The sequence below is a fragment of the Ictidomys tridecemlineatus genome, chromosome 2, assembly GCF_052094955.1.
Source record: "Ictidomys tridecemlineatus isolate mIctTri1 chromosome 2, mIctTri1.hap1, whole genome shotgun sequence".
NCBI lineage: Eukaryota > Metazoa > Chordata > Mammalia > Rodentia > Sciuridae > Ictidomys > Ictidomys tridecemlineatus.
This window is the reverse complement of record NC_135478.1, coordinates 28615843-28629635: the sequence shown is the minus strand read 5'-3', so window position 1 is coordinate 28629635 and position 13793 is coordinate 28615843. Positions and strand designations below refer to the sequence as shown.

General features: G+C 42.0%; 1 protein-coding gene and 1 pseudogene across 1 annotated transcript in view; both read right to left on the bottom strand.

The window, feature by feature from the left end:
* LOC144375049 (uncharacterized) overlaps window positions 1–13793 on the bottom strand; it is a 79828-nt gene that overhangs the window by 56961 nt on the left and 9074 nt on the right. The window lies entirely within an intron of this gene.
* Window positions 8624–10481, bottom strand: LOC101969152 (folliculin pseudogene; annotated as a pseudogene).

The following is a 13793-nucleotide window of genomic DNA, read 5'->3' as shown; positions in this document are numbered from 1 at the left end:
CTGTTAACCTCTTCATTAATCAATCCTCCCCCACCAGACTGATTCATCCCCATAAACAATAGAAATAATTACAATGAACAATTGTGTGTTTAGTTCCATGTCTAGACACAGCTTTCATTTGAAAACAGAAAAGAACAGAAAGAAGAGGCACCCTGCTATTTTTTAATTCTTTGTGTCAAACTTTTTCTTAGCCTGAATGCTTCTCTTATGATCAGGAGGTATATACTCAGAATATCAGTAGTTTCTTTTTAAAAAAAAAAAGGAACCAGTGTCTACTTAGGAGTAAGATAAGAATATATTTAAACAGTCTCCAGTCTGAGTGTAAACAAGTCTATTTAAATTAGAGAGGATTCAGAAAATCATAAATGAATACTAAAACTGGTGAATGAAAGTTGGATTGTCACAGAGGAAGTCTAAGTAGTTCCCAAAGAAGAAGACTTGAACTAAGAAAAGATGTGCCCTGAAAGCTCATGTGTGAAAAATTCAAGAATTTCGAAGGTGAAATGATCACATTATGAGAGGTATAACCTAATCAGTGCATTAATTAACTTATAGGGATTAACTGGGTGGTAACTATAGACAGGTAGGATATGGCTGGAAGAACACTGGGAGTGTGTGTTGGGAGTGTATATTTTGTCCTTGCTGAGAAGAGTTTCTCTCTCTCTCTCTCTCTCTCTCTCTCTCTCTCTCTCTCTCTCTCTCTCTCCCTCCCTCCCTCCCTCTCCCTCTCCCTCTCTCTCCCTCTCTCTCCTCTTCTTGGTTGCCAAGTCCTGAGCTGTTTGCCTCTTCCATGCTCTTTCACCATGTGTTCTACTTCACTCAGGCCCAGAAATATGGACTGAGTCAATGAACTGAACCTCTGAAACCTTGAGCCAAAATAACCTTTTCCTCACCTACATTGTTCATAGTCAGGTCTTTGGTCCGAGCAGCACAAAGGTGACTAAAACAGAAATTGGGACCCGGAATGGGGTCACTGCTGTGACTAACCTGAACATGTGGTTCAGAAGCGTTTGGAGCTGGTTGGAGGGGGGATACATTTTGAAAAGTTTAGAAATGCAGGCTGGAAAAGCTTTAGAATGTTGTAAGCAGAGTTTAATGGGAAATTCTGGTAAGAACACAGAAAACCAGAATGTCAATCGGACTGTAGACAGTAAAGACTGGGCTCGTGAGGTTTCAGAGAACTTTATTAGAAATTTGTCTAGAGGGCTAGGGTTGTGGCTCAGCGGTAGAACGCTTGCCTAGCACGGAAGGGACCCGGGTTCGATCCTCAGCACCACATAAAAAAATAAACGCATTGTGTTGTGTCCATCTACACCTAAAAAAAAAAAAAAAATTTAAAAAAAGAAATTTGTCTAGAGGCAATTCATATTATGTTCTGACAAAAATGTCATCTACATTTTGCCCTTGCCTGAGATTTTTGTAAGGCTAAATTTAAAAGTAATATACTAATTAATTTGGGGGAGGAAATTTTAAAGCAACACAGCATTCAGGCAGTGGCATGGATATTGCTGGTGGCTTTAACTCAAGTTTACCATGAGAATCAGGAGTAGAAAACAAAGCAGAAATATCTGAAAAACTTGAAGTTTGGCCAAAAAACTATGAGTAAAACTGGGGTTAAGTAAGTTGTGGTTCTTGTGTGTGTGTGTGTGTGTGTGTGTGTGTGTGTGTGTGTGTGTGTGTGTTGCTGGGGATTGAGTCCAGGGCCTTGTGCATCTAAGGCAAACACTCTACCAACTGAGCTATCTCCCTAGCCCTTGAAGTTGTGTTTCTTAAGGACATTACACTAAAGATATGCTGAATACTTTGCACAGAAACAATAGAAAAGATAGCTTAAGAGCTATCTTTAGATATATTTAACTTGTATCTTTAGATATATTTAACTTGTTTTTTAAATTTTTTTTAAAAAATTTCTTGTAGTTTTAGATGGACAGAATGCCTTTATTTGATCTGTTTATTTTTATGTGTTGCTGAGGATCAAACCCAGTGCCTCACACATGCTAGGCAAGCGCTGTGCCACTGAGCTATAGTCCCAGCCCTTAATTTGCTTTTGATATTACTCTCACAGCTAAGAATTTGCCTTGAGTTTCAGATGAGATTTTAGATTTGAGCTTTTGGGTAATTCTGGAACTGTTAAGACTATATAACAGTCAAACTGTTAGGACTAGACTAGGTAATATGCTAAACAAATTTTGCATTTTGAAATGGATATGAGCTTTGGGGATCCAGGGGTGCAATGTTATGATTTAGATATGAGGTATCCCAAAAAAAACTTACATGTGAGAAAATGCAAGCATTTTCAAAGGTGAAATAATTATGAGAGGTGTTACCTATTTTGTGGATTAATCCACTGATATGGATTAACTGGACAGTAACAATAGGCAGGTAGGATCTGACTGGAGGAAGTAGGTCACTGGGAGTGTGCCTTTTGGGTATGTATTTTGTCCCTGATGAGCAGAGCTGTCTCTCTCTCTTTGATGGGAAAAATATCTAATTGCCAAATCCTGAACTTCTGTATCTACCATTCCCTTCTACCATGATGCCCTGCCTTATTTTAGGCCTAAAACAATGGTCTGAATCTCTGAAACCATGAGCCAAAATTAACCTTTTCTCCTCTACATTGTTCTTGTCAGATCTTTTGGTCACAGATGCAAAAACCTGACTAAAACAATTGGGCTCTTGTGTGTGTGTGTGTGTGTTTGTACGTGTGTGTGTACATGTGTATGTTACTGGGGATTGAACTCCATAGTGCATTTAGTGCTTTACCACTGATTGATTGATAATAGATCCATTATTCCATGAGCTATATCCCAGCCCTTACTTTTTTTTTTTTTTTTAATTTTGAGACAGAGCCTTATTAATTTGCTTGGGGTCTCACTAACCTGGTGAGGCTGATCTTGAATTTGTAATCCTCTTGTCTCAGCCTCCCAAGTCACTGAATTATGGATGTGCACCATAATGTCCAGCTTGTACAAGTATTTATAAGTATATAAAAAAATACTTATAAGTGTAATGTATACTCAATGTGTAAGTATTTGGAAGAATATATATTATCACTTCAAGGGAATATATCTTGAAGTAAAATTGCTGATCACAAGATATTTTATATTTAAGTCCCTCAACTACACCCTGGTACTGGGCATTGAACCCAGGAGTGCTTTACCACTGAGCTACATCCCCAGCTATTTTTAATTTTTAATTTATAGAATGGACTGAGGATTTTGTTGCTGCATAGGAGTCCTAGAATCAATTCTCTGTGAATACTGAGGGACCACTGTATATGTATGTCATAAAAATACTATAGTTAAGTGAGGCATGATGGCACATGCTTGTGATTCCAGTGGCTTGGGAGGCTGGGGCAGGAAGATCAGGAGTTCAAAGCCAGCCTTAGCAACTTAGTGAGGCCCTAAGCAACTCAGTGAGATCCTATCTCTAAATAAAATACAAAAGAAGATTGGAAACGTGGATCATTGGTTAAGCACCCCAGTACCGAAAAAAAAAAAAAAAGAGTTATCACAGGGAATCAAGCAAGTTTTGGACACAACTTCAGATTCTTTAATGAAGGTAAATCAGAGCTGGTTCCTTACAGCTTAAAAAACAAAAAATCCTATTGAGCTGGGCGCAGTGGTGCACACCTATAATCCCAGTGATTCGGGCAGCTGAGACAGGAGGATTGCAAGTTCACAACTAACTTAGCAATTTAGCAAGGCCCTAAAGACTTAGTGAGACCCTGTCTCAAGATAAAATATTTTTTAAAAGGGCTAGGGATGTGGCTCAGTGGTTAAATGATCACCCTGGTACTTACAAAAAAAAAAAAACCTATTGTGCACATCTCTTCCCAACTCTACGCTCAATGACAGTACATTAGTAACTTGGAATTGCCACCATGGGAATGTTTATCAATGTAAACTAGCAAATGCTATAAATCAGAGCTTCTTTCTGTATTTGGAAACTGCTGTTAAGTATTTACTCACACACTACTGTCTTGGACTCACCTTTGTTTAAGCCTTGGATGCAATGACCACTCACACACAGGCTTTGACAAAAACCCCACAAACTTCTCATTTCCCATCCTAGCCTCTCTAAACCAGTTCAGCCCTTGCATGTGGGGAAGCTAAGGTCTCAGGAAGCAACTTTTGTTTAACAGAAGTCTGTACCTGTTGGATAAGTGTTTCCCCTTTCATTCCTTTATCACATAGTTGGGTGTTTGTTTGTTTGTTTGTTTTGGTAGTATTGGGGATTGAACTAAGAACCTCATGAACATTAGGCAAGCACTCTACCACTGAGCTACATCCCTAGCCTCAATTTTGAAGTTAATTTCATAAGGCTTCTCAGAGCATTGATCAACAATATACCCTTAGGGATAGTCCGACTTCATGATGTATCCTTGAACTGATTTTTCCTCCATCTCTGTTTTCACTCATGTCACCTGGGGCCATAATCCCAAATAAAAACTTACACACACTTACACACTTAGCTTTAATGCTAAGTTCTGATTTCAGAGGAACCAAGAACTTAATACTCAACTTCTGTATTTCTTTGTGTGTGAGTGTGTGTGTGGTACTGAGAATTTATCTACCGTTGAGCTGCATCTCCAGCCCCCATTCCTTTTTATTTTGAGAAAGTGTCTAAGTTGCAAGACTCTCCTTAAACTTGCAATCCTCCTGCTTTGGTCTCTTGAGTAGCTGGATTATTGGCAAGTTTCTTCGTGCCTGTCTCCTGTAAATATTTTTTATCTCCAAGATTATAGGATTAGGTCATTAAAGAAATATACTAGCCGGGCATGGTAGCACACACCTATAATCCCAAGTACTCAGGAAGCTGAGACAGGAGGCTCACAAGTTCAAAGGCAGCCTCAGCAACTTAGCATAGCCCTGTCTCAAAAAATAAGAAGGAGCAGGTACCTGGCTCAGTGGTTAAGCACCCTGGGTTAATCCCCAGTACTCCCTCCCCAAAAAGGAAAGAAATACACTAATGGGATGGGGATTAGCACAGTGTTAAAACTCTTGCCTGTTATGTGAGGCCCTGGCTGCAATTCCCAGCACTGCCAAAACAGTAACACCACCAAAGGAAAGAAGAAGGTTTATTCCAGATTCATGACTCCTTCCAGAATCCTCTCTCCCATACATATATTTTTTCTCAAGGCCACCAGCCCCAAATCTTACTCCACCACCATTTTTTACAATGTGGTCTTGGTTGAGACCTCCTCAGTGTGGTAAACTATAGCTACTTCTGTCAAGAGAAAACCCTCAGTGAGTGACATGGATGGTACAGGCCCAAACCAGGGCATACTGTCTTAAGTTTCCTGTGGTGGAAGAGACTTTTAACTTGGAATAGTCTCAAGGGCAAGACTGGCTGAGAAATTTTTTTGTTCATAAAGCACCTTGAACCTTTAGCTTCTTCATGACTTGAAGCACAAACCTAAGGCATTTGGTAAAGCCACTATTCTCTAGGATTTGATCTTTTTAATCCATTTATGACTGATGTATAATTATAACCATAGGTTAAATTAAGCCATTTTGAAAGCAATTAATCATTTTTGCCATCCCAGTCTACTAAAAAATTTATACTTTTATTGCTAAATAATTTGTGATATTTTTTTTAGCTATTATTGTTGAAGACCAATGTGTTTTATTCATTTGTTTGTATTTCTGAGAATTAAATCCAAGGCCTCACACATACTACACAAGTGATCTACCTCTAAGCTACATCCCCAGTCTGCCTCACCCATTCATTTTGTTTTAAATATTTTTTAGTGGTAGATGGACAAAATACCTTCATTTATTTTTTATGTGGTGCTGAGGTTCAAAACCCAGTGCCTCACACATGCTAGGCAAGCACTCTACCACTGAGCTACAACCCAGCCCCTCCCACTTTTATTTTGCTGAAGCTGGCCTTGAGCTTGGGATCCTTCTGCCTCAGCCAATAGCTGGGATTGCAGGCATGTATCCCAGTGCCCAGCAATGATGATTTTTTAAAGCAAGCATAATTATGACTCATACAAGTATGAAAGGAGAACAGGTCAAAGATTTTATTTAACTTATTAACAAATTAGAGGACTAATAAGATGGTATAATTGGTTCAAAGGCCAATTCAACCAACCATATATATATATGCAGTCAGTAATGCTAAAATGAATTTACAAATTGATGCAAAATTGGCTATTCTATGGGGAAAGAATTCAATTGTAATTCTACAAATCAAAATTTATTTACACAGCTATGAACAAGAATGATCATCTATAATTTGTAGAATTATAAAGAAACTCAAAGGCCAGGCACGGTGGTGCATGCCTGTAATCCCAGCGGCTTGGGAGGCTGAGACAGGAGAATCGTGAGTTCAAAGCCAGCCTCAGCAAAAGCAAGGTGCTAAGCAACGGAATGAGACCCTGTCTCTAAAACACAAAATAGGGTTGAGGATGTGGCTCAATGGTTGAGTGTCCCTGAGTTCAATCCCCAGTATCCCCCCTACAAAAAAATTTAAAAAGTAACTCAAAGGCAAGGAAAGACACAGAGATTCCATAAAATCATGTAACTCACAAGGCTGTGTTTATGCAATGTCAACCTACTTTCCCCATTGATGAAACCCAGTAATCATTTTGCTCCACTTCAACATTTTCCTATGTTGTCTACTTTAATCTCTTTATTCACAAATAAAGAAAAGGAAGCCCTAGTTGAAAATAGCAGTCATTATATTTATACCATGAAGAAAGGCAATCTTGTTGAAGCTCAGGGCATCTGCTTCTCCAGAATAGTGTTAGACCTGTGCTTCTAAACTTGACTTCTTAAATTCTTATTGTCATAACTTTCCTTCATTTCCACATGGCCCATGATCCCTTCCATTGTCCCATCAAAAAAGGAGTTTTAAGACTCAGTTCACTACTTTTGCTGGCAGGTGGGGTCTGCATAAGCCACAGCCCTCTGCAGCCAAGAAGTGTTGCAGGACTTAGTGGTGGTTCATGCCTGCAGTGTTGCAGCAGACCCCAGAAGCTCACCATCAAGTCTTCTTTTTTCAGGGTTCTGGTCTCATGAATTCAAAGAATGAAATCCACAGAACTGACTGAGTGAAAGAGTAGGGTTTGAGGCTGGGGTTGTGGCTCAGAGGTAGAGCACTCGCCTAGCTTGCGTGAGGCACTGGGTTTGACCCTCAGCACCATTGTATCCACCTATAACCAAAAAATAAATACTAAGAAAAAAAGAGTAGGGTTTACTGAAGAATAGAAACAGGAACAGAACTTTGCAAAGCAAGAGGGGAATCCATAGAAGGTAACCTGCTAGAGTGTGCTAGTTTAGGGGTTTATATAGCACTTGGTTCACTGCTATTGGTCCAAACTTCTGCTGATCAGAGTTTGGAAACATACTAACATTATTGATTAATTCCTCTTTTTTGCAGGGGTGGAGTGGGGTAGTGTTAACCAGGGGTTGAATTCAGGGGCACTGTACCATTTAACCACATCCCCAGCCCTATTTGTATTTTATTTAGAGACAGGGTCTCACTTAGTTGCTTAGTCCTTGACTAAGTTGCTGAGGCTAGCTTTGAACTTGTGATCCCCCATCTCAGCCTCCCAAGCTGCTGGGATTACAGGCATGTGCCACTGCACCCAGACTGGTTAATTCTTGAGTCTGGACTTTCATTCTGATCTGCCCCACTTTCATTTTCTCATGGCAGGTCAGGAAGCAGGAGGTTGAGATTCTTCGATGGGTTGCAGTGTTGTATGGAGTGGCCTTCTGCCACAGGTGCCCCGAAGAATGATAATTCAGTGCACCTTGGCTTCACCTAGGATCTGGTTCACGGTACCTGCATGGTAGACTCCACATGGCTGGCCACAGGCCGTGCTCACCACCTGCACTCCAACCTAGCCAGGGACTCAGGGCCACCACTTTGCAGCCACACTGCCACTTCTTGGCAGGGACTAGTGGGCCAGCTGTGCAGTTTGGCAACCAAGGAGTCATCTCACCATTGCTTTTCAATCCTGATATCATCCATTGTTCAATCTCCTTCTGACCTTGGATCAGGGTGATAGTCTTGGAACTTTACACATAGCTAATTTCTGCCACTATCATTTTCTTTGCTATTCCATGAAGAAAGCCACAGTCTTATATAGTTTCTGTATATAAATTACTATCTACAGATATATCTGAGGTTTGTAATCAGAGAACAAGGTTCACGTTTAATTCCACAAACAAAAAGCACGTTAACACTAAGCATCTTTTTGCACCTTGCTAGTTTCTCAACTTGTTTCCCTGCAAAAGTTAAACAGGACACAAACCAGCAGGTACCTCCCACATTAGGTTTTGGTTTTTTATGATACAGAGGATTGAACACAGGGCCCCATGCATAGTAGGCAAATGCTGTACCACTGGGCTACATCCAACATTCTGGGGGCATCTTTGCACCTCCTCTGCCTGGCTCTTGAAAGCCAGAGGCAGCCAGCTGACAGAGAAGCTCCTGGAGGGTATGCCAAGGGAGGATACCTAGGTCCAGATGGAGAAGTTTGCCAACTGAGAAGAGGAATCAGAAAGCGGGGACAACTTGGGCTGAAGAGGAGGAGAAAGCCTCTTTGCTGCTAGAGAGTGTGGAAGGACTGACCCACCATGTTCCTCCTGTCAATACTGAGATCCTTGACAGACACAAGATACTAGTCCTCCTGACTATCTCCCTGCTGGGTGCACACTGTAAACAATGCTACTGTCTATGGGTCTCCACTGCCTTCTTCAGATGGGACAACTTGATGGATATGTGATAGTGGTAAGAAACACTCCAAAAAACTTGAGCAGAGCTTCCAGCAGTTTCCATTCCCTGCCAGGACACGGCTCCATCCCAGCAGTTCAGAAAACCAACAGCAGTCCCTCCTTTTGTGGATCTGGAGGACAGTCCCTGGACTAGCACTACCATTTTCCATAAGGTAACACACACAGGCTTTGAGACTGTGGAGCTGCAGACCAGGGACGTGTGTTACGATCAGGTTTTGCTCAGGCCTGTCAGCAGCTTGACACTGTCCTCCTCAAAGACACCAAGGATGCTCCAGAGCTTCTGCATGTCCACCTTGTTGAATTTAAAGAGGATTTTCACTTTGTTCATCCACTCACTCTTCCTTGAGGCAGACAAGGCACTGAGCCACCACATCCACAGACAGGTTCTGGTTGGCCAAAGCTGTTTCAATCTCTGTCCATTGACACAGGGCTCCCACTGATCACCATAAACTCATACTTGCTAAGAGACTGGTTGTCCAGGCACCTGACCAGGTGGAAGGTAGAGTGTGTGGCTTTATGCACTTCCATGATGACTGCCAATCTGAAGACAGCACGTGGGAAGGGATCTGCATGTGTGGACTAAGCCCCAGCAAGATGCACCAGCAGGCCTCCTGGTACTGGGTGCTGTATGGGATGATGCAGATACAGCATGGCCCAAAGAACTTCAAATACTGGTTAGACCAGGCCCATAGCTGTGCTTTTCCAAAGCACCTGGTTCCCATACCAGGACAACAGGCCAAAATAAGGGGCATTCAGCACCTGTATCATGTGCTGAAGGGTCTTGATCACTGACAGCATTTGAAGTTGTCACTCTTCACAGTCTGAGAGTAAGGACAAATCTGTCAGGCACTTGCCCTTCCACACTCTCTAGCAGCAAAGAGACTTTCTCCTCCTCTTCAGCCCAAGTTGTCCCCGCTTTCTGATTCCTCTTCTCAGTTGGCGAACTTCTCCATCTGGACCTAGGTATCCTCCCTTGGCATACCCTCCAGGAGCTTCTCTGTCAGCTGGCTGCCTCTGGCTTTCAAGAGCCAGGCAGAGGAGGTGCGAAGATGCCCCCAGAATGTTGCTTGTCAACAAAGTCAGCTGGCAACAGTACCAATCCTTTGGTTCAGGAAGGGTGTTCATCTTCTGGGCTGGCTGCGGACACCCAAACTGCTCTGCCTCAGTTACCTTGAGGGCTTTGGCTTGGAGCTTACCGATGATCCCTCAGATCTTTCCCAGCAGCAAGGGCCAGGAGTTGTTGAGATAAACACATCATGATGATAATGATGCTGTACCAGCACTGCAAGCTCCCACCCCGACCAGGCTGTCCTTGATGAAGAAGGTGTGGCTAAACACAAAACCATGCTGCTTGTCCCCAAAGAAGATGGGGACTTCACAGACAGGTGGACAATGCTGAAGAGCTGGGGATGGTTGGGATGCTGGTGACTGATGTATTTCATCAAGTTTTCTTTATTGTGGTTCATATAACCCCGGCGCCCTGCAGCAAATGACCAGCTGCCCTCACACATATCAGGCTTTTGGGACTCAGCACTGCCCCCTTTGACTGGATTGTGGGCACCTACCTGGCTTCTCACTGGGTATGGACTTCTTCCTCCTTAGCCTGCTCTCTGGGCCTGGACTGTCCCCATTCTCAGTGCCTTGAGGCACAGGGGCATGCAGAACTTCTGTTCAGAAGAAAGAGAGGGAGCCATGGAGCTCAGAAAAATGACAGAATAACACTTCCACCATCCTGCCTAGACCAGAAAATGCAAAGTCCTGCCAGGTGAGACAAGCATGACAACAGCCAGTCATACCTGAAGACCTCATACTTTACCATTTTTCCACTCAATGGTGCACCCTGGCCATGATCTACCCAGACCTTACTTCCTCAGGCCCACAGTTCCCGCAGCTCCGCCTTCTGCTTTATTAATAAATCAGAGGACAAAAGTAGAAGATATACCCACAGTTGGCAAAGTTGTGAGACTAGACTAGCTGGACTAAGGAGGGAAAACAAGAGACCCATGTGTAGATATTTGGTAGTCCAGACAGAAATAGATAATAGAGGAATTATTTTTAAAGAAAATTACTAATACCACAATAGGCAATCAACAAATATGTACTGAACAGAGACATTGAGATACCCCAGCCAGTGACACTATACAGTTGCATGTGCTATTAGACAGCTAAATTCTTTAAATTCATATTGGGATTGGATCCACAATGTTTAAAGTTTAACACTCTTGATCAGATCACTTTCAAAGACACCATCTTAAAATGCCTACCCTGTCACATAATTTGTGCAATGGTACCACCTAGTGGCCAATAGTAAGTTTATGTTTTCAGTTAGAAGAATACAGCAGTCATCCAGGTATGAGCCCTGTGCTGTTCAATATGTAATGCAAGCCACAAGTGTGGAAGGTACGCTGCAGAGAACCTGGCAGCGTGGAGGGCACTTCCAAGGTCAATTCTGAGGCTGAATGTCAGGTCCTGGAATAGGTGGCAGCAGTGGCTATGGAAAATGGGCAACAGAGGAAAAAGTGTAAATATGATTCTAGGTTTTTGACCCTAGATCCTTGTAGCTTGAACCTTAAGCTCATCTAAAGATCTGTTAGATGATCCCAGAGACCATGTGGCCCTGAGCTTTGTTCCAGGTGCATTGTTCTGAATTCAGAAATGTTCTGACCAGTGTTTACCTGAGATCAGGGAGGAGAATGAATAAAGATGGTTCAGGTAGCCACATTTAGAGACAGGGTCTCACGGAGTTGCTTAGCACCTTGCTTTTGCTGAGAATGTTTGAATGGTGCTCCATAGTCCTATTGTATATTGTTTAACTCCACGTATGATAAGGGTCACCTGGCCTAGCACACATCCAGGTTGATCATAAACACAGAAGGCTGGGTCTAGGAGTTGGCAGTATTGAAGGCCTACTGTGATCCTAGCTTACCTAGTCATAACTATTTACAACTCACTCCACCACCAAGCATACTCACACCCATAGTTAGAATTTTTTTTTTAATTTCCAAATTTTGGGGGGATGGGGGGGTACCTGGGATTGAGCTCAGGGGCACTCGATCACTGAGACACATCCCTAGCCCTATTTTTTTTAATTTTATTTAAAGATAAGTGAGTTGCTTAGCACCTCACTTTTGCTGAGGCTGGCTTTGAACTAGTGATCCTCCTATCTCAGCCTCCTGAGCCGCTAGGATTACAGGTATGTGCCACTGCGACCCACAATTTTTAAATTTAATTTTGCAACTCTGCATTTCAAAGAAAACCTCTGAACAATTTGTTGTTTTCTGACTCTGTTCATTTCCTTCTGGATCCCTGAGGCATGTAAAATCTGTTTAATTTACCCAACAGGGTAACTGAACTTGGCTTCCCTTCAATTGGAGTCAACTATTAGCATTCATCAATACAGTTGCCAAGCAGTGGGTGAGAGAATGAGTCTCCTGGAGATAGCTCAGCCTCCTCTCTATATAGAAGGTCCAAGGAAATTATTAACTATCATTGACAGTTCAGGGATGTTTATAACAGTTACTTAACCTTACCCCTTAACTTGCAATGGCCCTAAAGTTCAAAGCACAAAGAAAGAACCCAAAATAATTCACAACTGGGATTTGGACAGGTACAGTCCTGCCTAATAAACTGGGGTTTTCTGAAGGAAGCTGGACTGGAGTGATAGTAGATTCTGGAAAAATAAATGACCATAAGAAAGAAATCCTCTTCAATTCACCTAAAAGAGTCTGTATTTGGCTTTTCTTCCATCAGAACCCTCTATGGACATACGTCTACACAGTTATCATGAAATAAGAGATAAGGTACATGTCTAAAGATGTTGGTTAAAATTTTCTCTCTTGGTGGGGGGTAACTGGGGATTGAACTCAGGGCACTTGGGCACTGAGCCACATCCCTACCCCTATTTTGTATTTTATTTAGAGACAGGGTCTCACTGAGTTGCTTAGCACCTCGCTTTTGCTGAGACTGGCTTTGAACTTTCCATCCTTCTGCCTCAGCCTCCCAAACTGCTAGGATTACAGGCGTGCACCACTGTATCCAGCATAATTCTCTTTGCAATAGTAAAAGATTGGAAACTTTCTCAAGGGTCATTGTAGAAGGTATATATCATAGAACATTAGGTAACTATTTGAGTAAAGGTCTAGAAAACAAAACAAAAGGGCAAAGTATATGAAGAACAACGGTTTTCAAGACATTGAGCATAAGTTGATGGAGGATTCTTGTGGAATAGAAAACAAATTAGACTCTTTAATGTGGATTGTACAGCCAAGCAGTCTAGCTCCTCTCTGCGGCAGGTGATAAGGTTTTACACACACACACACACACACACACACAGAGTCTGAAACTGGTAATGAAAATCCTAAGAAATCATCAAGAACATGGGTGCTCTAAGCTTTCTACTCCTCCATCCCTAGGATCCTTTACATGCTCTAAGATAACTGTTGCAGATCCCTCATATTTGTATTTGTATTCTAAGCAGCAAAATAGAGGACTGAGAAAAAGAGATGTGCCAGCAATCTTTTAAAGCAGTCTGCAAAAAGTAGCCATTCAACTCTTCTTGCAGCTCATGAGAAAAAACTTGGTCATAAAGCTATACCCAGCTGCAAGGGAGACCAGGAGAATGAAAGTGTTTTATTTGGGTGATTATGCATCCAGCTAAAATCAGAGTTTGTATAATTTAGGATAATGAAGAGATGTTGGCATAGGTAGCTGACAGTCTACATCAGAAATGTTTATATAAAACTTTTTTTTTCTTTTTTTGCAGTAGTGCAGGGGCACTCTACCACTGAGCTACACCCCCAGCATTGTTTTTTTTTTTTTTTTTTTTAAACAGAATCTCACTAACTTGCCCAGGCAGGCCTCAAACTTGCAATCCTTCTGCCTCAGTTTCCCAATTAGCTGGAATTATAGGCATTTCCAGCTATATCACTGCTTGTTTGTTAGTTTTTGTTTTGTTTTGTTTAATATCACTGTTTTTTGTTTGGTTTGGTTTTTAGGCAGTATGGAGGATTGAACCCAGGGGTGCTTAACCACTGAGCCACATCC